The 27,625-nt window shown below is 34.5% G+C and overlaps 1 long non-coding RNA gene across 1 annotated transcript; it reads left to right on the top strand.

Annotated features, from left to right (window-relative positions):
* The first annotated feature begins 18,321 nt into the window (after positions 1 to 18,321).
* LOC136773062 (uncharacterized) lies at positions 18,322 to 23,253 on the top strand. Its single transcript, XR_010822556.1, has 4 exons — positions 18,322 to 18,562; positions 19,489 to 19,651; positions 20,950 to 21,301; positions 21,387 to 23,253. It is a non-coding gene; the product is annotated as an uncharacterized lncRNA (long non-coding RNA).
* The last annotated feature ends 4,372 nt before the right edge of the window (positions 23,254 to 27,625 follow it).

The raw sequence follows: 27,625 nt of genomic DNA on the forward strand, positions 1-27,625 counted from the left end.
CGAGGTACATTTCTGTACATACGTCTTTGTCCTTCTCGCAACATTCCGGGCCAGAAATATTTTTCTGCTAAACGGGCATGGGTACGGGTGACTCCTTGGTGTCCAGCCGTTGGCTGGTCATGACATTCCTCTAATACTCGTGGGCGAAGTTCGGTAGGGACGCATTGACACCAACCCTGCCGAGGATGGTGATGGTACATTACTTTTTTGTCCAATATGTAATTGGACAATTTCTCAGGTTCCTTGACCAGGTTCTTGATTATTCGGTTGTACAGTGATCGCCAGGTATGGCTTTCCCTAATTTTTTGATGCATTTAGGAACTACTCTGAAAGGACGCCAGGGCGCTCACTTCGACAGCCTATCCTGCCTATCAGAACTTATTACCGCTTACCTCGTGGTAGAAAAGTGGGGATAGCTGTCAAAAGTGACAGCCAACTATCTCCTTATGGTGTAAAGTATTATTCGTTTATATTATAATTTGTACCAAGGGCCATTTGAAAAGAAAGGCGTCTATAAGCTACACTAAAATAATTCCCATTAAGCTTTTAATAAATAAATAATGAAAAGCTGCAAATATAAAAGAAATAAGCTCTATTCTTTTACACGCATATGTTAAATAATGAATTATAGACTGTTTTCATTTTTCAGACATCAGTATATATTAACATTATTATTAAAATATTTATGATATTTAATTGTTTCATGGCAAATTTTATCACACTTCTAACTTTCAATAATCTAACGCGACTAAGAGAATTAGGAAGATAGTATATTATTTAACATATACTATTACTTATAAACGTTATTTTATATATATATATATATATATTTTTTTTTTTTTTTTTTAGTCAGGGGAAATGCTCATGCACATCAGCAAATCTGCAAATCAAAACAGACTACTGATAGTGTGGGACTCATCAATTAAAGACGCCTACCCACTAAAACCCCTCAATGAATTCATCGTCGTTAGTCAGTTTGCGTCGAGAATATGCGTTTGGTCAACGTCCATTATTAGTTTCGTCAGTCAGTCTACGTTGAGAGTGTGCGTTTGGTCATCGTTCATTATTAGACTCGTTAGTAGTCGGTCCAGTATCCGTTTCGTTCGAGCACCTGATCCAACCTTTTAGGGATGGATGCCGTCAAATTGCTCAGAAATTCAGGCTCGTACCGAAGATCCTCCCATACTCTTTTCGCGTTCTCCAAAACCGCCAACCTAGATCTGCTTGCTGGTGGAGTCCAAACTTGAGTCATTCGAGCCCAAACATTTTCTATTAAATTTAAGTCTGGACTCTTGGCGGGCCACTGCACCAGTTGAATTTCTGGGTGCTCTTCAAACCAGTTCTTCGTATGCCGAGAGGTGTGCACTGAGCTGTTATCCTGCACTAATTTAATAACAGGCACTTCGTCCTCTGGATAAATAGCCCGTACGGAAGGCAGTAATACATCTTCCAGAATCGATGTATACTCCATGGATGTCATTCGGGGTGAAATCTCCACTAATTCTCCCATCAGATCACCCGAGATCCATCCCCAGCAACCGCAAGTGATTCGTCCGCTGTGCTGCCGTTGAACCACGTATTTCGGGTCTAGACGAGTGTCTTCAGGGCGCCACACGTGAAATTGTTGATCGACGGTGGAGACGAAAACTTTTTCATCTGTCCAGATTGTCGTTCTCCAGTCTTCCACGCTCGTCGTTGAGTGCTCTAGAGCAAAGCCAACCCGTTGCTCTCGGTGGCTTAAATTCAACGGAATTTTCTTAGCAGGTCGATAGCAATAAATCCCTGTTAAAATGCTACAATGATGTATCAAGAATATAGTTAAATAATTCCTTTTATCTTTTAATAGTTTAGTAATGCTACTGTAATATTTCTGAAAGACACGCGAATTTTAATATAGAATACCTGCTGCATTCAATCGACGTCTTGCCGTGGTGTTGGAAAGAGGAAAATTCGTTTCGTCTATGGCATCGGCTACATTTCCGAAAGGATTCTCCCTCAAGCGCTCGACTAACGCTTGATCCTGCTGATCGGTTGACAATTTAGGACCAGAATTTTTCTTCCTGTGGTCATTCAATGCAGCATCACCATCGCTTTGAAATTTCTTGATCCACAAGCGAACCGTTGGCTTAGAAATTCCTAAAGTAGCAGCAATTTGTTCCACAGTTTTCCCATTCTCCCAATGACCAATAATTCGCCCTCTCATTGACTCACTGATATTAGGGGCCATTATTATTACACCAGTTATAACTAATAACGAAATCACTGCTTGTGAGATTTTTCACAAAACAATAGAAATGCAATGTAAACTTAGTCGTTCGTTTGTTTTCTTGGAAACAAAAAGCAAACAATACTAATAATAATACTCAGTCGACTTTGAAAGAAAACAAACGAACGACTAAGTTTACATTGCATTTCTATTGTTTTGTGAAAAATCTCACAAGCAGTGATTTCGTTATTAGTTATAACTGGTGTAATAATAATGGCCCCTAATATCAGTGAGTCAATGAGAGGGCGAATTATTGGTCATTGGGAGAATGGGAAAACTGTGGAACAAATTGCTGCTACTTTAGGAATTTCTAAGCCAACGGTTCGCTTGTGGATCAAGAAATTTCAAAGCGATGGTGATGCTGCATTGAATGACCACAGGAAGAAAAATTCTGGTCCTAAATTGTCAACCGATCAGCAGGATCAAGCGTTAGTCGAGCGCTTGAGGGAGAATCCTTTCGGAAATGTAGCCGATGCCATAGACGAAACGAATTTTCCTCTTTCCAACACCACGGCAAGACGTCGATTGAATGCAGCAGGTATTCTATATTAACATTCGCGTGTCTTTCAGAAATATTACAGTAGCATTACTAAACTATTAAAAGATAAAAGGAATTATTTAACTATATTCTTGATACATCATTGTAACATTTTAACAGGGATTTATTGCTATCGACCTGCTAAGAAAATTCCGTTGAATTTAAGCCACCGAGAGCAACGGGTTGGCTTTGCTCTAGAGCACTCAACGACGAGCGTGGAAGACTGGAGAACGACAATCTGGACAGATGAAAAAGTTTTCGTCTCCACCGTCGATCAACAATTTCACGTGTGGCGCCCTGAAGACACTCGTCTAGACCCGAAATATGTGGTTCAACGGCAGCACAGCGGACGAATCACTTGCGGTTGCTGGGGATGGATCTCGGGTGATCTGATGGGAGAATTAGTGGAGATTTCACCCCGAATGACATCCATGGAGTATACATCGATTCTGGAAGATGTATTACTGCCTTCCGTACGGGCTATTTATCCAGAGGACGAAGTGCCTGTTATTAAATTAGTGCAGGATAACAGCTCAGTGCACACCTCTCGGCATACGAAGAACTGGATTGAAGAGCACCCAGAAATTCAACTGGTGCAGTGGCCCGCCAAGAGTCCAGACTTAAATTTAATAGAAAATGTTTGGGCTCGAATGACTCAAGTTTGGACTCCACCAGCAAGCAGATCTAGGTTGGCGGTTTTGGAGAACGCGAAAAGAGTATGGGAGGATCTTCGGTACGAGCCTGAATTTCTGAGCAATTTGACGGCATCCATCCCTAAAAGGTTGGATCAGGTGCTCGAACGAAACGGATACTGGACCGACTACTAACGAGACTAATAATGAACGATGACCAAACGCACACTCTCAACGTAGACTGACTGACGAAACTAATAATGGACGTTGACCAAACGCATATTCTCGACGCAAACTGACTAACGACGATGAATTCATTGAGGGGTTTTAGTGGGTAGGCGTCTTTAATTGATGAGTCCCACACTATCAGTAGTCTGTTTTGATTTGCAGATTTGCTGATGTGCATGAGCATTTCCCCTGACTAAAAAAAAAAAAAAAAAATATATATATATATATATATAAAATAACGTTTATAAGTAATAGTATATGTTAAATAATATACTATCTTCCTAATTCTCTTAGTCGCGTTAGATTATTGAAAGTTAGAAGTGTGATAAAATTTGCCATGAAACAATTAAATATCATAAATATTTTAATAATAATGTTAATATATACTGATGTCTGAAAAATGAAAACAGTCTATAATTCATTATTTAACATATGCGTGTAAAAGAATAGAGCTTATTTCTTTTATATTTGCAGCTTTTCATTATTTATTTATTAAAAGCTTAATGGGAATTATTTTAGTGTAGCTTATAGACGCCTTTCTTTTCAAATGGCCCTTGGTACAAATTATAATATAAACGAATAATACTTTACACCATAAGGAGATAGTTGGCTGTCACTTTTGACAGCTATCCCCACTTTTCTACCACGAGGTAAGCGGTAATAAGTTCTGATAGGCAGGATAGGCTGTCGAAGTGAGCGCGCTGGCGTCCTTTCAGAGTAGTTCCTAAATGCATCAAAAAATTAGGGAAAGCCATACCTGGCGATCACTGTACCAAGGACAGGTGATTCCATCTAACTGATATATCTCAGGATCCGGGTTGGTTTTAACAGGTGCTCGTGATAAGGCGTCCGGTACATGGTTGGAGGCGCCTTTTCGGTATTTCACCTCGAAATCGCATTGTTGGAAGGCCACAGATCATCTCACTAGTCGGCCATTCAGTGCGGAGAGATTCCGGAGCCATTTTAATGAGAAATGATTAGTGATCACCGTGAAGTGATATCCCTCTAAATAGGGTCTCATCTTCTCGATTCCACAAATGACGGCTAGGCATTCTTTTTCGGTGGCGGAATATTTGATTTCGGCCCTTTTAACGTTCGACTCGCGTAAGCAACCACGTGTTCTTCTCCTTCAATATCCTGGATGAGGACTGCTCCTAATCCAACGTCGCTGGCGTCTGTTTGTAGTTTAAACACCCTTGAGAAATCTGGACAAGTTAGAACGGGAGCCTTGGTTAGCTGTGTTTAAGCTGCTGGAAGGCGTATTCCTGTTCGGATCCCCAGTTCCAGGGTTGTCTTCTTAAGGAGTTTATTTAATGGTTCCGACGAAATTGCAAAATTTGGTAGGAAGCGGGGGTACCATGACACTATACCGAGGAATCTTCGGAGTTCTTGTAGATCGGTTGGTGTGTCTATGGCTGTGATTGCTTCTACCTTGAACTGGATCGGTGTGTAGTCCATTCTGGTTAATTATGTGTCTCAAATATCTGAGGCTTGTTTGTCCAAATTTACATTTTTCTGGATTAATTTGGAGATTTACCTCTTTTAACCGGCGCAATACTTCCCTTAAGGCCTGGAAGTGTTCCTCGAAGGTACTCCCGAGCAGGATGATGTCATCGAGGTACGCGAAGGCATAAGGTTTCATAGCGGGACCTACTACTTTGTCCAAAAGCCGTTGGAAGGTAGCCAGTGCGGAATGTAGTCCGAAAGGCATTACCTTGAATCGGTAATGGCTTCTTCCTGGTATGGCGATAGCCGTAATCGGTCGACTTTCCGGATCTAGGGGAATTTGCCAGTATCCGTTTTTCAAGTCAATGGTTGAGAGATATCTGGCTCCCTTCAGATTGTCCAAAATATTTGGACCGGCGGTAACGGTATTAACTAGTCGGAAGTTAATACAGAACCGGTACTTTCCGTCTTTCTTTCTGGCTAGAACAATCCCTGAATTCCATGGGCTGTCGGAAGGCTCTATTACGTCTTCGGTTAACATTTTGTCCAGCTCCTGGTCGATGATACCCTGTAGCTTAGAATTGTAAGTCCGATAGCGTTGTCAGATGCGTTCTTGTCCAGTTTTCACTCTGATGCAATGCTGGGCCCAAGTGGTGTGTTTTCTGGACTGTTCGGTTGTCTGGAGCTCTTCTTGTACCATTTTGTACAGTTTTTCTCTCTCGGCGGGAGAACATTTATGCAAGCTTCGATTTAACTCGGAGCCGATGAGGCATGGTTTTACTGGAACGGAGGTACTCTATTGGAACCCTATGCGGTTCAGAAAGTCTAGTCCTAACAAGGCGTCTACTGGTAATGTCGTTAAGATGCGGAAGATGTGATTTAATTTCACTTCTTTGTCCGGATCTTTAATCGGGCAGTTTCCGTAACCGGAATCTTCTCTCCATTAGCCAATCGCATAGCTTCTTGCCAGGGATTGGTTAATGGTTTGCACTTTTGAAATGCTGTGGTTCCAATATATGAGTGCGTTGCTCCTGTATCAATCAAGGCTCGGTAATTTCGGTTATTGATACGGAGTAAGATATGAGGACGAGGGTCTCTCAATCTTCGGCAGGGAGCCGGTAGGCTTTGGTTCCCTCTCGGGCCGCAACGGGGTTTCCCGGACATGGACATTCACGGGAGTATACTCCTTCTTTCCCGCAACGGGAGCAGAACAACTTTCGAGGTCGTTTGCAATTTTTATGGGTATGTCCACGCTGTCCGCAGTTTCCACAACATTCCTTAGAATTATAAGCAGGGTTAGCGGCGGCCACTGCTTTTTCGGAACGAGATTTCCTAGATTCTGACTTTCCGGAGAACGCTTTGTTTAAGTCCACATTAATCTCGAATTCTTGTCCAAGCTTGATTAGGTCGGCTAAAGTGTGTGACTGTGTACCTCCCTTCGTTTGATATAGTTTCTATAAGCCAATTGGAGATTGTTATAGTAACGGTCCAATTTCGGGGCTTTGGACATTTCTCCATGGCGGCGTATAAGAGTTCCTAACCCCGTGATGTAATCTAGGATTCTTTCCTGCGGTTTTTGTAATCGCTGATGTAAGTAGTGTAGCTATGCCGATACTGGAACAGGGGCGTGGGGGGTGCGGCGCGCGGGGGTCCCCGTCGCGAGGCGGGAGGTGTCCCCACTCCTCTGATGTCATGCCTCCCCCCCCCCCCAACTTGGTTAGCATATGAGCTCCCCCACTCCGCTGACGTCACGGTAAATTTTTTCAATTGCTTCACGAACGTGTAATAATTTTAATATAAGTTTAGGGACTGCATTGACCCACCAGTATGATTAGATATGGAGTTTTTTTTTTATTTAAATGTATTGGTACGCTACGATGTATTCGAACGTTTCTCAATACACGCGCATGAGCTCGCCATTGGCACTTTCCGATGAAATTCGGACGTGACGAGTCCCCCTCACCTAAATTCATCTTTTAAATTTTTTTTTTCCACGATAGTCTATCTCCCGTGGAGAGAGAGAGAGAGAGGATAGAGAGAATAGCGGTCTCGGATGTGCTATTCGGCTGAGCACAGCGTTTCGCGCTCGCCGTGATCAAGCTCTCCCCCCCCCCCCCCTTCCATGACCCCACTCAGAGCTGCCAGACTTGGCACAATCTGGCGCATGCGTAGAACGATTCTCGCAGCCGGCTTAGGGAACGTAGCTAGTGTTCGAGGTGCCCCTCGACAAAATATTTAAAAATTTTTATTTTCTGTTTATTTTTTTGTTTTTATACAAATGTTACTACAAACACTTATAATTAAGATGAGATAAATAAAATTTACAAATGTTGATAATTATTAGTTTACCTTTAATTCTTCCATCAAGCAAAATAAATATTATCCTTCCATCCAGATCTGAGAGTTTTGACAGAGGAGATTCTACAAATATTAACTACTGTTAACTAGCACTGCTACGCTACTCTGATTTGGTAGACATTTCTATAAGTAATTACTATTACTATGAATTACAGAATTATTTACCTGAATATTCAAAGACTAGGGTAACGCCTTCACTCAAGCACAAAATACCACTTCCAAGCTGTCAATCTATGTTACTGTGGTCCTCAGTTGATAAGCCTTTTTGTGTATTCCAAATCCTAGGCACATTTCAACACAATCTGTAATGCAGAACATAACACAAAGAATCTTGTATCAAACTAAAAGCTCTAAATGATTATTAGTTAATACTCATCTGAATAGCTTATACTGCTGCACCATTTTCCTAATCCAATAGAAGATTCACATTTCCACAATGTACCAATCATACTTGGCGATGGAGAAGATGCTGCAAATATTAATAGGTTAGTTAGAACACTTCTAAGCTATTCTCATTTGGCGTTCCTTAATTACTATTATTGTTAAATGCAGAATTATTTACCTGGATATTCCTTGGTTGGAGTAATATCTTGACCGAAAGACTAATTACCATGTCCAAGCTGTCATAATTAATGGTATCCTGGTCCTCTATAGTTGTTAATCCTTACATTTTGAAGAAACATTCACATTTTTCTACATTACCTGTAACGGAAAACACAACACAAAGAATCTTGATTTATTTCAAGCCATAAATAATTAATTTTTAATACTCATCTAAATAGCTTGTACTGCTGCACCATTTTCATCATTCCCCATTTTCCTTATCCAATTGAAAATTCACATTTCCACTATTCTGCCAATCACATTATTAGATTGAGTAAACACTGTAAATATATAATGTCCTGATAACTCATGCTTTTATGCAATCGTCGTAGAAAGGAAATCACAAAAGAAACACTTTTCAATTAACAAATTTAACCTAAAACAGCACAATCTGAATATTTTTATGCAATCAATGTTTATCTTATTTCAGGTCTGTTCTATATACTGCTGAACAAACTAAACATGTTTTTAATGCACTTAAATCATTTAACACAAACTATTTGTTAGTTTAATGTTAGTTTAATACGCGTTTATCAAACGAAAGCGGGATTATTAAATTGACAGAACACATGAACTAAACCAATCCAATTTCGAAGCTTTATCGCTCTTATCGACGGGCATATATATGTATGAATTTACAGGTTTTCCTTAATTTTTCTGGAAATAAGATATATACGTCAAAACTGCAGTAGTATGTTTCTTAATTAGTAGGGAATATGTAGTTTATGTATAAATATGTGAAATATATAAATAAACTTTTTAATACATTTATAAACAGATATAAATAAGATTTCAATTCTAGAATTTCGGATTTTCTTTTTAACCCATTAACGTCCAAAATGTCAAACTTTCTTGCACGTTTTCAAAGTGATTTTTTCCTATGTAATTGGCGTTGAAAAAATTCTCGAACAACATATTCTGATGTAAAATTGCTTGCTCTTTCAGAATCCGTTGCCAGAATCATGATAAGGCTCACAGGAAAAGAGATATGCTCGATTGAAACATAAAAAACACCTAAATTTTCGAAAAAAAAAATTTTTAGGATTTTTTTTCGAAGTGTTACGGTGAAGATATCACCTTGCGACCGTGATCAAAGGTGATCATGGGAGTTGAAGTTTAACAGGGAATTTTTTTGTTGACCTTGAACCATCGCTTCTTTACAAAATGGCGGAAAAAACGATTTTTTTTTTTTCAATCTTCATCAACTTTTTTCTCGAAATCTATGGTCTTTAGAAAAAAATTCATAAATACAAAAATGCCTTAGAATCGGTCGAGGAACATTCTCAAATTTTTTCAGAATTTTTTGAGGCAATTTTTGATTTTCCGGGAAACTTGTGAAATGGAATTTTCAAAAATGTCTCCAAAAATTCTGAAATAATTTTAGGATGTTTCTCGAGTGCTTCTAAGACATTTTTGTTCTTATGAATTTTTTTCTAAAGTCCATAGATTTCGAGAAAAAAATTGATAAAGTTGAAAAAATAAAAATTCGTTTCGGCCGCTATGTTCTAAAAACCTATTGGTAAAAAACGATTTCTGTGCAAATTTTAGGAAGATTTTTTTACTCTTAGCGTTACCCAGAGACAACGGCGTGGACGTGGTAAAATTCTGTCTCCTTTGGGGTGCTTTTTTCCCGTGAGTCCCCTTGCCTCTTACGTCTCGGGGTGCTTGTTTTCCGTGAGTCCCCTTGCCTCTCACTTATTCATACTTTTAGGTGTGCTTTTTTAGCCAACATTTATTGCAAATATTTAAATTACATGTTTTGCAGAAAATTCTTGTTCTTATTGGACAGTTTCCATTCGAACAAATCCTCAATTTGTCACTATTAGATCGTCCATGTGCTTTACTTTTGCGACTACTTTTTTGTAAGTAGTATTTGGCAATCGAAATAGTGAACTCCTTTATTCCAACTTTTTTCTTTCCATCGTTAGCAGCATTGAAAATTACAAGAGAATTAGTAATAGACGCCTGTATAAGTCTCATAAAAACTACCCATGTCCATTTTTTTGATCGTATACTTGGGAGTATGTCATTGCAATGTCCGTCATGCAGGTCAACACCTCCCATGAATTTGTTATATAGGTGAAAAGCTTGCGGAAAAGGTATTTCAATTTTAGATTTAGCCTCTGCGCTGTATCTTTTTGAAATAGATACAGGATTGACACCTGCTGCAGTTGAAGCTATTGAGACGGGCTTCGAATCCATGATAGTAATGAAATTTATGCCACTGTTTACGTCGTGCTTCACCACATATGTCCCTCTTGGAGCTTTCTTATCAAGCACATTTTTTTCTTTGACTCGATTATCTCTGATAGTACAAGTGCATTTCAAACGCAATTTCTTCAAAAGTAATACCAAATCCATGTTCGTGAAGAAGTTGTCAAAGTACAGATGAAATTGAGAAATTTTTTTATAACTTATTATTTGAAAAAATAGTTGTAATAAATATAATACTACTCGTGAACCTAAAGCACATTTAGATAACTTATCTCCAATTTGAGAATTCTTGCCGCAATAAAGATCCAAATTCAGTAGATAGCCGTCCGAAGTACACAAGCCCCAAAATTTCAAACCAAATCTTATCGGTTTTCCTCGAATAAATTGTTTCAAAACAGTTTTTGCATAGGATTTGGCCATCATCTCATCAACGGATAGAGCAGTTCTCCATATTCCGAATTTCATGATGTTATTTTGAAAAAGTTTCAGTAGAGAACGAACGCGCCATCCTCGATCATTTGAATCTTTGTCTTTGTTTTTTGAAAACTTCAATTTAGATTTTGTGATTTCAAATTGTTGGCGAGACATTGCAGAAGAAACTACTTCATTAGATAAATACGGATCAAATGACCAGTAATCTCTCTGTGATTTTCTGGGATTGAATGTAGAAAAAATAACTATTCCAATAAAAGTATCAAGATCTTTCAATTTCAGATCATAACAATTGTCTTTACACGCATCAATAATATATTTTTTCATTTCAATAGAAAAAAAGGTTTCAAACAATTGAAAAGGTTCGCTCCTACGTATTTTCTTTTTTTTGCGATTCGGACAATAATACTTTATCTTCACAAGAATCAGGGTGCAACTTTTCACCCTCAATCCAAGTGAATTCATGACCTTTTTCAAGTTTATCTTTTTTTTCAGAATAATTTGCACGAGCTTTATTGTAAGTGATATTGGGTATTTCATGTTCGCAATCTGAATCAAAATCGGAACCAGAATCATCGGAACCTGAATAGTCAGGATCCGGAATCAATACGTTGCGTTCTGAATCACTATCTGAAGAATCTGATTCATATTCAGAAGATCTTACACGTTTCCGCGACATAATGTATGAAATTAATGATTTCGTTTATTTATCACTCATCCGTATATACAAAAATACGAAAGAAGAGAACAAAAAAAGACGAATATTCATGAATACATGAGACCAAAAATTACGCTTATCTGCCGAAATGAAATGGAAATAAAGGATGAAATTTTTGTCGGAATCTATAAGCCTTTGAAAAAAGAATGAAAATAAGTTAGAATCATTCGAGCAATATTGTAAAATTTTTTCCGAGTTTTCGTAGACGGAACGTTTTTTTACCAATAGGTTTTCAAAACATCGGCCGAAACGAATTTTTATTTTTTCAAGTTTATCAATTTTTTTCTCGAAATCTATGGACTTTAGAAAAAAAATTCATAAGAACAAAAATGTCTTAGAAGCACTCGAGAAACATCCTAAAGTTTTTTCAGAATTTTTGGAGACATTTTTGAAAATTCCATTTCACAATTTTCCCGGAAAATCAAAAATTGTCTCAAAAAATTCTGAAAAAATTTGAGAATGTTCCTCGAGCGATTCTAAGGCATTTTTGTTTTTATGAATTTTTTTCTAAAGACCATAGATTTCGAGAAAAAAGTTGATGAAGATTGAAAAAAAAAATTCGTTTTTTCCGCCATTTTGTAAAGAAACGATGGTTCAAGGTCAACAAAAAAATTCCCTGTTAAACTTCAACTCCCATGATCACCTTTGATCACGGTCGCAAGGTGATATCTTCACCGTAACACTTCGAAAAAAAATCCTAAAAATTTTTTTTTTCGAAAATGTAGGTGTTTTTTATGTTTCAATCGAGCATATCTCTTTTCCTGTGAGTTTTATCATGATTCTGGCAACGGATTCTGAAAGAGCATACAATTTTACATCAGAATATGTGTTTCAAGAATTTTTCAACGCCAATTACGTAGGAAAAAATCACTTTGAAAACGTGCAAGAAATTTTGACATTTTGGACGTTAATGGGTTAATTTAACACATTAATTATTCACATCTTTTAATATTTCATTTAAATATTTGATAAGAGTTAAAGGGACTTACTAACAAGCAATCCAATTTATAGTTAATTTGTTTATTTCTTAATTTATAGTGAAATTGATTTTTAATATTAAGGTGCAGTGATTCAAAACATTAAAAGGAAGGTTCTACGGGCGATACTTAAGGTTGCTACATCCCTGAAAGCTGCAGTGGCGAAGAGGCAAACTACAAGAATCATTTCGCGCATGCGCGAGATTATGCCAAGTCTGGCAGCTCTGACCCCACTACTTGGTTTCTTCTACTAAGGTGTACCCCTTCCTCTATGTAAGGCTAGTGGATCGTCCTCGTGGCGTATCAAGACCCCGTCTATCCCCTCTAAGACCCCTCTACTTGGTTTCTTATTGCTCTATGCTTGCATAATGATGTATGTTACCAGAGTGTATTACTCGAATAAAATATAAATAATAGCAATATCACTATGAAATGTTAATATATTTTATTTTTAATAAAACGCTCCAAGGAATATTTTGTTTGTAACTGTCAAATGATTATTCCGCTTAATATACAATTTTAACGGTTCTACTTTAAGTAACAATGAGGAGGTAATCAACTTTTTATATCTCATGGAATTCTTTGCATAGCTGTGCTCTACGCTTGGATAATAGATAACGGGAATCGTTAGGCAATAAAAATAAAATAAACTTAAAGGAAAAAAGCCCGAAGGCATAAAAAAACTCTGTTTATTTAAAACCTATATAAAAACAATACAAACAAACAAACACACACAGGCCCAAATACCAACCGCTGTGGAGGGGTGGACAACAACAGCATCTATAATTAAAAAAGAGTAAAATTATTCACTATTAGTCTTAACTTTTAAATATATATATATATATATATGTGTGTGTGTGTGTGTGTCAAACTCTTACGAGTTAAATATTAAAAAATGCATTGATGAACTCCTCGCTACGCGTAGGAGGTCATCCATCCTCATCATCGGGATCCTCATGCTGGAGGTTGGGTGATCCCCAACACCTATCCTGCATCCAGCGGATCCCGAAGAAGTCGAAATCCTCCTGGTAGGATGCTTCTCGGAGGATTTCTTCTTCCCAGTCTTCCTGCTATTGGCGTCTACCCTCACGCATGTAGCGGGCATGTTCTATAAAACAGAAAAAAAAATATTAATAATATTGTTAACCTCACTCTTTTCTACTCATGAAATATAATAATATTAATAATAACTAACCTCCAGGAAGACCTCCAAGACCAGGTATCCACCTCTCTTCCCTGTCCTCCAATGGCTCCTCCGGAAGTATTAGGGGAGGCTTTTCCCCTAATACTTCTTCCCAATTCACTTTTGATTCAATATACATGATGTGTACTGGAGACACTCTGAACAGCTAAAGAGACTTTTCAGTAGCATCCCAGTTCCTACAGCGGTATAGTCTCTTTCACTGAATTGAAATAAGATTAAGTTTCTTCCAGGAAAAAAATATCATCCTTTCTTCTTACTCTTCTAGAAATACAAATGTCTTACTAAGCAATGGAACCAAAAGCATCGTGAGAATGAACGTAATAAAGATTCAAGATAGAAATGTGTTGGTGAAGAATTTTGTACGAATTTTTAGGAAAAAAAAATAAATATTATACATTTACAATTCATTTCAAAATAATATAATTATATAATAATAATAATATAATATAATAAAACTTAACGCAGCTCGATCAAAATAAGTCTATCTACTCGTGAGGAAAAAAAGGATAATTGGAACAGCATCTGTGAACAAAAACTATATTTATTATTATTTTAACAATTTAATTAATTAATTAATTAATTAATTTTATAAGAATCTAAATTTATAACAATTCTTACCAGTTACCATTGATCATTTTCACAATCTATGGTATTATTCCCAAAATCTTCACAAATCCTGCACCCACTCGGAGCAGGGCATGTTATGGCCAGATGTCCATAATCATTGCATCTTTGACACCAATAGAATGGTGTAAAATCTACAACAGGCTCTGTTTGTGTAGCCATGGTTCGTGTCTATACAGAAAAGAAAAAATATTACTCTGTATTTTTTCAATTGAAATAATAATAATGATAATAATAATAATAATTTACTTACAGTTTGTGGAGATTATTGATGTATGTGCATCACCTCCTCCTCCTCTTCATCCTCCTCCATATCCGTATCCTCCAATAACAGATTAATCCTCGCTTTCATCTCGAAGTCTCTCCTGACCTCGGAAAGCAGCTGATAAACGTCATTATTTTCCGGATCATCATCACCATCCTCATCGAACAGGATATCCGAAACATTGTCACTCGCTAAATCAATGACCGGAATATCATTCTCCTCAGTATTCATTCGGTTGATGTTGTTGCTGTTGTTTGGAACACCCATTACAATTTCTTTTTTTTACTAAATCACTGGCAACAGACTGTATTGAGTGAACTTGGTAGACTGAGAATTAGATTTAAAAGATTATCACGTTTCCTCCAACTCAAGTAAAAGAATTGCTGTTTCAACAGAACAGGCAAAGAAGACGTATTATCTTTTTTTCTCTCTCTCTACTCTTGATAGAGTTACATGAAGATCTTTCAAATATAACAAACATTTTATTTTTCGAGGTAAAATGAGTTTATTATCAAGGTTGTGATGATACATCGTGTGATCTCTGTAGAAATTGCATACGATCGGTAAAAATCAGAAGTCTGGAGAAAATTGAGATGTGCATACATCGCTATGTCTTATTTACATGAAGATCTTTTCAATATGACACGTGGATTTTATATCTTGAGATAAATTAATATTTTCATCAAGGCTGCGATGATACAGTATTTTGTACATAATCAGCAAATTTCAGAAATCTAGAGAAAATTGAGATCTGTACACATCTCTAATATAAAATTTCATACATATATACATCAGTTTATATAATTGATATGTACACATTAGGGTGGCCATAAAAAAAAATTTTCCGGTGCTTTTATTTTGTTAAGGATGATGAAAAAAGAGGAATCAAATTTTTTTAGATTTTTTTGAAGCCGTTAAATGGTGCCGATATCGTTTTTAAAATTAAAAATTTAGATTTATTGAAAACGATTTAACAAAATTATAAATTAATATTGTGCTGGATTAATGTTTTTTTTATTACATTTTCTTGTAATTTAACTAAAGGACTTTTCAAAGCACAATATTAATTTATAATTTCGTTAAATCGTTTTCTATAAATCTAAATTTTTAATTTTAAAAACGATATTAGCACAATTTAACGGCTTCAAAAAATTCTATAAATTCGAGGATCTCTTTTTTTCATAATTTTTGAGAAATTAAAAGCTTATTGGAATTTTGGTTTACATCTAACATCGAAAAAATGGAAGAACATCGGATTTTTAACTTTTTTAAAACGATATCGGCACCATTTAACGGCTTCAAAAAAATCTAAAAAAATTGGATTTCTATTTTTTCATGATTCCTAACAAAATAAAAGCACCGGAAAAAATTTTTTTTTTTAATGGCCACCCTAGTACACATACTTATTCCTCCTCCCCACCCTAAAAATTGTTGTTTATATATAAATCGATCAGAGGAGCATCAAACCATTTTAATAAGATCAGTGTGAAAGGATGGCTCCTATCTTTGTAGGTTTTCAAGGGTTTAGATTGGCTGTCAAATCTTTCATAGTGAAAGAATTTGCAGCTGTACGAAGGAAAGAAGTATAACATATCCTATTTTCTCCACCATTCCAGCACGCTTGGTTTAATGATTGGGAGAGAAAGCAATCAGAGTAAGTGAAATTTGTTAATATTATAATGATTGATTGATTTTCATCTAATAAAATACATTTTATAGTTGGCTGTATTTAAATTACCATGGTCTACAGTGGACGGATGGTTATTCACCCTATTATAAACATAAACAAATAAGTAAAAAATATCTAACATCTTATGAGGACGAGGAAGGCATGATTTTTGTGAAAGGTCTGGAAAAAATGAAATGGTTAAAAAAAAAATCTGATTTAGATATTAATAATGCAGATGAATATAATTGGGGCGAATTTAAATTAAAAAATAGTATGTATGAATCACAGTTACCTGTTTGCATGAATCATGATCGTATATGTAGAATGAGAAATGTGTATTACATGCAGTTTATGTATGTTAAATTTTATAAATAAAAACAATAAAAATTGATTAAAAAACTTTATTTATATCACATTTAAATATTTTTCTACCATAAATCAGTTTAGATGAATTTCTAATAAAATATTTTCTATCAAATGTGTAAAAATGAAGACTAAGCATATATCAGAATTCGTTCTCATCACATCTCATTTATATATAAACGTGCACGTTCGAAAATAAGTTTTCATTGTCATTAAATACTTTATTACAAGATAGTTATCCAACGTTCTTGTGCTTATCTATTTAAACTTTTTTTTTCGGAAATTATCGAAGTTCAAAAAGAATAACACTCTTCAGAAGAAGTTTAGTTTGGTGAAAACTGAGAGTGATTATCGTGCGTGGGTCATCGAGTGCCGCGATCGTATTCAGGAATTGAGAAATGTTAAACAGAATACACTTCCCGGTACGCGACAAAAGCATTTTACCGAAATCGCACGTATCAAATGTCTCCTCCACCGAGCAGCAAGGGATAAAAGTTCAATAAAATTCGGTGGTGGTGGTGGTAACAATGTTGCTACTGTTGCGGTTGATGATAAACTTGTTTGGGAAAATCTTGATTCAGCATTTAAAAACTGAATATGTAGCGGTATGGTAGTTAACAGTAATTATATTGATCCACGCGAGTTTTTATTAAGTACGGAAGAACTATTGCAAACTCATATAAACATAGTATTAAATAGTGTTAATTGTATTAAGGTAAACTGTTCATTTAACGGACAATTTGTATGCAAAGACAATAGTGATGAAAAGCATATTAGTACGTAGAATAGTACCTTATATAAGACTGATAACTTTAATGAATGGTTCAAGTCCAGTGACGTACAAGTAATTTTGCATTAGGCTTAGTGAATTCCAAGAACGTGATAGTGGATGGGCATTGGAGAAAATTTACAGTTTAATTGTAAACATAAACTATTACAACCCCCTGCAAGCAGGGTGTCAAATTCAGCTACCATCTTCCATCATGTGCAAAAAAGTTGTAATAAATGTAGAAACAAGTGATAATGCTTGTTTTGCATGGTCTGTGACTGCATCGTTGTATCCCGCACAACCACCTGCTGTGGTCAGTCAATCTTCCCTTATCCTGATTTTCGATCTGTTTTAAAAGTTGGAAGCATAACGTTTCCCAACACTTTAAATCAGATACCGAAATTTGAAGTTGATAATGATGTTTCGGTCAATACCTTCATCTTGGAGGAGTAGGATGATCATCAGGAGAGAGGAAGAGTAAACGTCGCACCTCTACAATTAACTAAGAAAAAGAGAGATCGACATGTCAACCTTTTAATGATCACAGATAAAGAGGGGACTGCACATTTCATGTGTATAACAAGCCTCTCCAGATTATTACATTCACAGCTTACGAAGAGAGGACACGTTCACCATATTTGTGATCGGTATATAATGATTGAACTACCAAAAATTAGCACAATTATTTTACTACCAGTATTAAAGTACAGTTATTTTAATATATATATATACTAATATTTTTTAGGTGTCTACACTATCTTCACACAGTGGAGAACTTAAAGTTGCACGAGCATGATTGTGAACAGCTCAATGATAACCTGCGTGTTGTACTACCTAGCGAAGGTGAAGACCGTTGGCTATCATTTAAGAACGTTAAGTATTGTAAACGAGCGCCGTTTGTCATATATGCAGACCTAGAGTGTATATTGGAGAAGACTGACCAATCTGATGATAACAGTAATAGTAATAATTATCAAAAACATGTGCCATTTAGTGTAGGGTATTATATAAAAAGTTCTCGTGAATCATCGCTCTCAAGTTACAATTCATATCGAGGTACTGACTGCATCGAGTGGTTTGTACGTGAACTTGAGAGCGTTGCACAAATTGTAAGAGATAGGTTAAAGACCGTAGTACCTATGTCAATCCTTAGTGTCAGCGAAAGCTTGAGGCATTATAGTGAACCGAACTGTCATATATGCAAAAGCCGTTTCTTCCAAATCAACTTCGAATTCGCGATCACGATCACTTAACAGGTAAATACAGAGGAACGGCTCATAATAATTGCAATTTAAATTTTAAAGACTCACATGTTATTCCAATAATTTTCCACAATTTGTCCGGCTACGATTCACATTTTATTTTCGAAGCGAGCGCGAATTTGTTGGAGGGATCTGTACATCTGCTACCTGTACATAAGGAAAAATACATTTCATTTAGTAAATTTCTTCGTCATTATAATATTCATCTGAGATTTATCGATTCATTTAAATCTATGGCATCAAGTTTAGATAATCTGAGCTCATATTTGGAGGAATCAGCTAAAAAACTTAGTTTCACAGTTTCCTGGTTTAATGGAAGAACAATATAGCATTCTTACAAGGAAAGGTATTTTTCCTTACGATTACATAGATAGTAGAAGTCGTTTGGGGGAAACAACTTTACCGCCATGAGAGTTGTTTTACAACAGATTGTCTGATAGTCATATAACTGAAGAAGCATATAATCATGCTAAAGATGTATGGACCAAATTCAAAATCCGACCACTTGGGGAGTACAGTGATTTATATTTAAAGACTGATGTTTTATTGTTGGCAGACATTTTCGAGAATTTCCGTGATAGCTGTATGGTAAATTATAATTTGGATCCTGCTCATTATTATACGCTTCCAGGCTTCACCTGGGATGCGATGCTTAAGCCTACAGGAATTAAACTGGAGCTTTTCACAGATGTAGATATGTTACTTTTTATTGAACGCGGTATACGCGGTGGTTTGAGCCAGTGTTCCCATCGCTATGAAAAAGCCAACAATCGATACATGCAGGATTTTGATCTAGCTGAACCAAGCAAATATTTAATGTACTGCGATATAAATAATTTGTATGGTTGGGCAATGTGTCAACCTCTAGCTACACATGGTTTCCGATGGATCGAAAATGTTGATAATTTTGATATTAATAGCAGAGATGAAACGGGAGATTGCTCATGCCGTGTCCCGAAGCAATCCTTGCCGGTAGGCGGCGCTTCGATCCCATCGTTTAGCTTCCTGCAGCTTCCAGATGATTATGCCCTCGCGCCATCTATCGAAACTGATGCGAAACAACACGGCAGAGCTTCGAATAGGGTAAAACAGATGTACATTAGATAATTTTATAATTTAAGAAAATATTTTTATTTTAGCGTAGAAAGATACACGAAAATAGCATTAATTTGTTAACAAACGAAATTAATAAAAGTATTATACATATACCCTACATTATTGTTACAATATCCTTCTTAAATTTAAATATATGACTTCCAGATGATTTGTTTGATATATATACATTAGGGTGGTCGTTAAAAAAAAAGTTTTTGACGGGTCCCCAAAAACCACTAGTATTTGATGAGAAACTACAGTGGTTGAAACCTGTGGCCTGACAAATGATGGAAACACGTGCCTCATTGCGATCAAATATAATTTTTGAAGAATTTTACAGTTTTTCGCTGATAACTCATTAAATATTCGATTCTATGAAAAGATGCATATAACCTTTTCTCTGCAGAATTAAATTTTACATAATAAAGGTTCTATACATTTTTCTTCTAGAATGCATACTAATCGATATATTTCTGAAAAATCGATTCTCTTATTCGTTTATACACATTATATTGATATGTTTATATGAATAATTATTTTTAGTTTACCGTACAATTAACATATTTTATTAAATTCAGAGAAATAAAATGTGTAACTACAGCGAAATAAGAATAACTACTCATATGAGCATATGTCAATATAATGTGTATAAACTAAAAAGAGGATCGATTTTTCAGCAATATCTCGATTAGTATGCATTCTAGAAGAAAAATGTATAGAAATTTTATTATGTAGAATTTAATTCTGCAGAGAAAAGGTTATATGCTTCTTTTCATAGAATCGAATATTTAATGAGTTATCAGCGAAAAACTGTAAAATTCTTCGGAAATTATATTTGATCGCAATGAGGCACGTGTTTCCATCATTTGTGTCAGGCCGCAGGTTTCAACCATTGTAGTTTTTCATCAAATACTAGTGTTGTTTAAGGATCCGTCAAAAAAATTTTTTTTAATGACCACCCTATTGTGCATGCTACTTTGAATAAACTATATCTATATACGCACTTATAAATTGAAATATATGTAATACAACGATTAAATGGAAAGATAAATTAATATAGTGTTTTGGAAAATTCTTGAGATAGCTTCAAAAATATCTAAAGGTGTTGCATTTTAAAAATTCTAGCTAAGCTTCGTATTGTTCTTTCATGGTGTTTCAAGGTCAAATCGAAGATACAATCTTATGCTATCTCGAAGTTAAACAACCTTTATATTAAACATTCCTCTTTAAAATGATATTAATTAGTTTTCTACATAAAATATTTATTATTTATACTTACATCACAGGCATGCGGATGCTGCGCAATTAATTCCATTTCAAAAGGTTAAGGGAACATTAAAAAAAATTAAAAACAAAAGCAACTGCAAATTCATAAAAACCTTAGAAGATTTAGTAAATTGTGATGAAGTTGCAAACATTAAGAAATTTTTAGAATATACAATAAATAATAACAAACATAAGTTGGAGCTAGTATATGCCGAAGATGGAAATGACGTGTCTGTTGCACTATACGATATAGTATTACTGCATAAAGTGCGTGAAAATAAAGTATTTTGCATGGATGCAACATATGAAACAGTTCCATGTATAGTGAATACATATCAGCTACTTACAATAATAGTCAAAGTACATAATAAGGTAATTAATGCATAGTTTGTAAAAATAGTCAATATAAAGTAAAGAAGGCTTTTGTATTGTAATTTTTATCAAACTTTCTTTTCAGTTTTTTTCCAATTGTCTGGATATTAATGTTTTCGAAAAAACAGAAAGATTACTTAAATATCTTTACAATGATAAAACAAAAATTACAATTGGAACCAGAATTAGTAATAACTGATTTTGAAATTGGGCTACAAAACTCCGTCAAAGGTGTATTTTTAAATGCTAGAGTTCAAGGATGTTATTTTCATTACATCTATGTGAGTATAATTCTTATGCTTCTAAAGTAACACTAAGGAGAGTGGGGCAAAATGATCCCCCTAAGGCAAAATCCATCCTAGTGACGCTATTATTGATTTTAACATAGCAAAAATTTTATGTAACGAAGATCACATATTACTTTACATTTCTGGATGGTCGCGACAATTAAATTGTTAAAGATGTTTTGTACTAGTCAATTTAAAGTAAATCTTACAAAAGGATCATTTTACCCTCACCCGTGGGGTAAAACGATCCCATGCCGAATAATTTAAAATAATGAATTTATATTTATAGATACGATAGACAAAAGCTATAATACTTTCAATAAAAAAGTAGAAAAGCATATTTTAGTGATAACATTCTGAATTTTATGAAAAGAAAACATGTTATTCAAGTATAATCGCTTAAATCGCGAAAAGCGTGAAAAAAGTTCACTGGATCCAATCTTCTCCATAAGCTTCGTTTTTGAACCGTTTGTTGTATGAAAAATACATTCGTTGTCATCATCGTTACTACGTTTTGAGCACCGGCTGCTTCTTACCAATGAAACCACTATGGGATCGTTTTGCCCCAAATGCTTTGCCCATCTTTCATCGAATCTTAAAATTTTACCAAAGCCGATTTTAAATTAATTTTAAGAAAAAATAAAAGTTCATACTTATTATTATGAGATACCCAATTGAGCGATTTGAAATGTATCCCAACATTTATTTCCTATATGATTCAAAAATCGCTTATCTTACAGAAAAATGATGAAAAACACATAAATGCCGCTAACAATTTTTTACATATTAAGAATAGACATTACAATATTATATTGGGTATTTAAAAGTTTATATTTTAATATTGATTAATTTTTAAACGAATAGTATCAATAGTTTTGATAAAACCCTCAGGGATCACTTTACCCCGAGGGATCATTTTGCCCCTTTCTCCCCTATATTTCAGAGATCCAACGTATAATCTAAAAATCTCACAAACTGAAATCTCTCTCTTCAGATTAAAAAGTTATAAACCAATTTTTTAAGTTCTTCGAAATTGCAATGTAATTGTAAGCAGTATAACCTTGAATTGAGTTGTCATAATTGTGCGAAGGACGCTTCTATTTCTTCAGCCCAAATGGCTACATGGGGTTTAAAAACCCCCTTTTACATTTTGGCGGTTAAGCAATTTAGATTATCCATGCTAAATCGAAATATGTAGCACTAATTTTCATAATAATAAGAATATATATATATATATATATATGAGTGGCATAAGAAAAATAATATTTAAGCCTAGTTTGTATTGAGTCCACTGAGCGCCACCTATACATTATATATGTGCCTTTTAGTTTATATTGAGATGTTTCTAAAAAATATACAGACGAGTTCATTAATTTAAAACGAAATTGGTTTATTTGGTAGAAATGAATAATTTTTGTATATATTTAATATTTCAATAATATGTTTGCCGTCAAGCTAACGATAAATTGAAATGCGTCAAAATTATTTCTTGTATCAGACAAACAAATGACGATTCTTTCATATAAACCAAGTCTTTACAAGATATTTGTATTTCAAATTCATATTTAATTGACATCATCTAAGCATCAAAATTAAAATAGTATAGTCGCGAATGTTTCGTTAACTCTTATTCAGTTTATTTAAAGGAATGTGCAAGAGAAATGTTGGATTATACTTTAAAAAGAATACATAACTGTTCGCAGAACCTTGCAAACTCTATTTAAGACATATCGCTAACCGATATTAACCTGGAGCATAATATTAAAAACCCAAAAGATTTTGTCTGAAATAACTTTCTCTGTTATTCTCAATAATCCGATTGTTTCGTGGTTCTCTGATGAGTAGTAGGGCTTGACAGGACCTGGATGAAGTGTAGGTGAGGGGAGGTGAAGAGAGGTGAGGGGGGTATTCCAAATAAGGATCGAGCCATATATGGGCATGTCCAAAAAAAGTTTCGAACCAAATATGGTTATGTCCAAATATGGTTCGTGTCCGTTTTTGGATGGGTGGGTGGTGGGTCCCCTGGCCCCGCCCACCACCGCCACCCCTTTTTTTTCAAAATCCCGTGCGTTTTTTCCCGCCGCCGAGGGGGGTAAAGGGTGTAAGAGGATGCGTACCTGGATGCGCGCCGCCGACAATTTTTTTTTCAACCCCCGCGCGCGCATTTTTCCCGCCGCCGGCGAGGGTGCAACGCACCTGGATGCGCGCCGCCGACAAGGCCCCGACCCCGTCGGCAAGGCAGTGAGTATCTTTATCAGCATGAAAAAGGTAAGTTTTTTGCTCTCTCTCTCTCTCCCTCTCCCTCTCCCTCCACTTTAAGAGAACATAATTGTCTGCACGAGTAAATTTCGATGAGCTGTGTGTGTGTGTGTGTGTGTGTGTGTAAGCGCACATGCATGCATGAATAATGTAATCGATTATGCATCAAAATGCATTTGCTAATGCATCGATACACGAACTTCAAAGACTTCTTATAAGGAATAATGTATTCATTTAGTCGTCAGCGTATGAACTTCCATCCGCTAATAAAGTCTAATTGGTTGGACATTGATGCAATTTTATCGTCGGCACGTGTAGAAAAAGAACTATATTTAACTGAAGGAGGTCTAACAAAGTCTGCTTTATCAATATCAATAAGTTATATGCCCATTGTGTTGGGGTTTTGAAAATTTTTAAACGTCTCTTCCTACAAAGTCGTGATTATTATATTTTAATGTTAAAGAGCTTCAAAAAAAAGGGGTGTGTATATATAGTGAAGCTTTCTACGAGAGTAATGAAGTTATTGTTCTGTCAACTATCACGACAGTTTGGTCTTCAGCGAAAAAAAGTTTTTATTTAATCATAAAATTTAGTGTCTGAGTGTGTAAAAATAAAAAAATGGATAAGCTACAAATAATAAATCAAGACATAAATGCTCCTGTTAAGTATTTACCTATAATTAATATAAAACAATTAAAATTGAAAAAATTGTATAAAGTTTCAAAAATTAAAAAAGTTAACACAACTTATGGATTGAGAATAGTTATAGAAATAGATTCAAAGTGGAGTATGTTTTTAACTGGATCTATTAGTTCTAAAATTATTGATATATTTGACAGATTTTTTTATCTTGAGAATCTGGCGAAAAATTCGAATCTTTATATAAAAATGTATGATGCAGATAAATTTGTTTTTGAAAGAAGAATTGTAGATGAATGTGAAAAAAAAAGAGAAAGGAAAAACGAGTATGGATGAATGTGAAAAAAAAATCAATCATCAATAAAGGCAAAAAGTAAGTTAACAATTTTCTTTGATTATCAAGAATTTATGTATTGTCTTTTTTTTTCTAATTATACAGTATTTTATTATAGAAGGAAACTCTGTAAAGAAGACGAAGAAGAGGTAGAAGGAGAAGATTTGCTGGACGAAGAGGAGGAGGAGGAGGAGGTGATTGAATTGAAAGATTCATCGGAATAGTGCATTGATTATTCATTTTATAGAAAAAACCTATACATTTTCTATGTATTAATTGCTAATTCTCGTAGATGTGGGTTGTATAAAAGCTACAGACCAGTCTCATTCGTTTTAAGCCTAAAGCGTAACGTACTATCTGGTTTACAATATACAGATTTTATTTGAATAAGAAAAGAAAAAGAGACCAGAAAACAAAAAAGAATTTTAATAACAGTATCAGTAAAGTGTTGTTATTGTTGTTGTGCTGAAAAAATTCGAAGAATATTATAAATGTACGTTGACTTTCAAGGATTCAGATTAGCAGATAAATCATTTATTATTAAGGAGTTTGCTATTTTGGATAAAAATAAAGTGGGGTGTTATGTATTTTCACCTCCTTTTCCATTTAATAATTTAAGTGATGAAGAAAGAAAAACAGCTAGATGGTTAACAAAAAACCATCATGGTTTTAATTGGTCTGACGGTTACATTGATTACAAATACCATAAAAATATAATAACCAAGTATATCAAAGAAAACAGTGGAGTTGATGTTTATGTGAAAGGATCTGAAAAAGTTACATATTTGAAACACATTTTAGGTAATGTAAACGTTTATGATCTAGATGATTATAAGGATTATCGAGTGAAAGATTATGTCAAAGAAAATCTTCTACAATGTATAACTCATTCTGGTATTTGTGCTTTAAGAAATGTATATTTGTTTAAACAAAAACATAATTAAAATTTTGTATTTATATATATGTATGTTATAATTATCATAATAAATACTAAATAACTTAGTGTTAAAATAATAATAATAATTTTTCCTTTACCACGTGTATAGAGGATATTGTTCTTTCTCATTTACATTTTTACTCATAGATATAAATATACAAGATGTAGTAGACTTAACTGAAATCACGAGTTTTTTTACTTTTTTCTATCAGTTAACAACCTTCAACTTTCTTATTCATGCTTGTTTAGACAGTAATTTAATAAGATGTAATAGACTTACTTGGAGTCAATGAGTTACTGTATTTAATTTTTTTTCTGGCACGTGTATAGAAGATAATAGTTTGTCAATTAACAATTTTTTTCTTTTTTCCTATCAACACGTGTCTCTACAGTTTTTTTGTTTTGTTTTTTGAAGTCAATGATTTAATCAATTCAAATTTTCATTTTTTTCTGGCACGTGTATAGAAGATACTAGTTTGTTAATTAACATTTTCCTTTTTTTCTTTCAACATGTTTGTATCTCTACAGATTTTTGTGGAGGGGACTCACTGTATAAAACAAGATGTTTGGTAGATTCGATAGTTTTTAGTTTTGCTTCACGCAAACAGTTTACATTTAACAAGTGATAGTACATTTTTCAACGAAAATTTAGTGCGGATACATTATGTTCTTACTTGCTGGATTTATTTCAATTATAATAAACGAAAGTAGTCAATATGATAAATTTATGATAGATTTTTTGATAAAATTTGGATATGTTAGTAAAATTAATAATAGTTCTATTGCAGATGAATTAAATTGGTGGAAATATACCAATGAAGAAATAGAAACTGGCCTGACGTTATTGAAACTACTATAATTTAGTGCATGAGAGTTCATTTAATGAAATAATTAAATCTATGAAAGAAGACAGATGTGGTGTAAAAGAAGATGTTTTCAATCTTAATCAAGAGCAATTGAAATGGAATAAAAAGAAATTATATTGGCATTTTATTTTGGCATTACCAGAACAAATTGCTACTACTGTTGAAGTATTTAAAATATGGAGTAATATGACAGGTTTAGAATTTAATCACACTAATGAAAAGCAATACGCTGATATAGTTATATCGTTTGAATATGATAATCACTATTATAAATTAGAACCAAACATCAAATGTACTGGTCATTTAGCAGAAAATGTTTTAGGACATGCTTTTCTTCCTGATAAAGAAACTAGCCCGAGAGAGATTCATATACGAAGACGTATAAACTGGTTTTATGGTTTGGGAGAAATACCAGAAGAAAAATCTAGTCTTTTTTATGTTTTAATGCATGAAGTTGGTCATACATTAGGGCTTTCTCATAATCATGAGGGTAGACTAATGCAACCTACTTATTTATTTTTTAAAAATACTAATGATAACTTATTTAATAATATTGACATATTAGATATACAAAGATTATATAATATTGAAAATAATGATAATGACAATCAAGAGGTTGATAGAAATAAAATTTCTACTACTACTATTACTCCTTCTGTTAGCACTACTAAACCAACTACTATTGCTCCTCCTGCTATAACAACTAAACCAACAACTAGAGTAATTAAAAAATCTTATTATCGTCCTAAAAATGAAATACCACCAAAATTTGATGACGTATGTGAAACATCGTCTAAAGATTTTGTTTATTTAATTACTGATGGTACACTATTCATTATGTACGGAAAATGGTTTTGGCACTTTGAAGTTCATAGAAATAAAAAAAAAAGATATTATAGAAATGGAAAATTAATTAGAGATTTTTTAACATTTTTACCGAGTAATTTTACTAGAATAACAGCAATACATGAAATAGGTGTTGGTTAAATAGTATTATACTCA

Source organism: Prorops nasuta, unplaced genomic scaffold, assembly GCF_024137725.1.
Source record: "Prorops nasuta isolate Cenicafe-Biocafe unplaced genomic scaffold, Cenicafe_Pnas_1.2 PNAS00001, whole genome shotgun sequence".
Classification (NCBI taxonomy): Eukaryota; Metazoa; Arthropoda; class Insecta; order Hymenoptera; family Bethylidae; genus Prorops; species Prorops nasuta.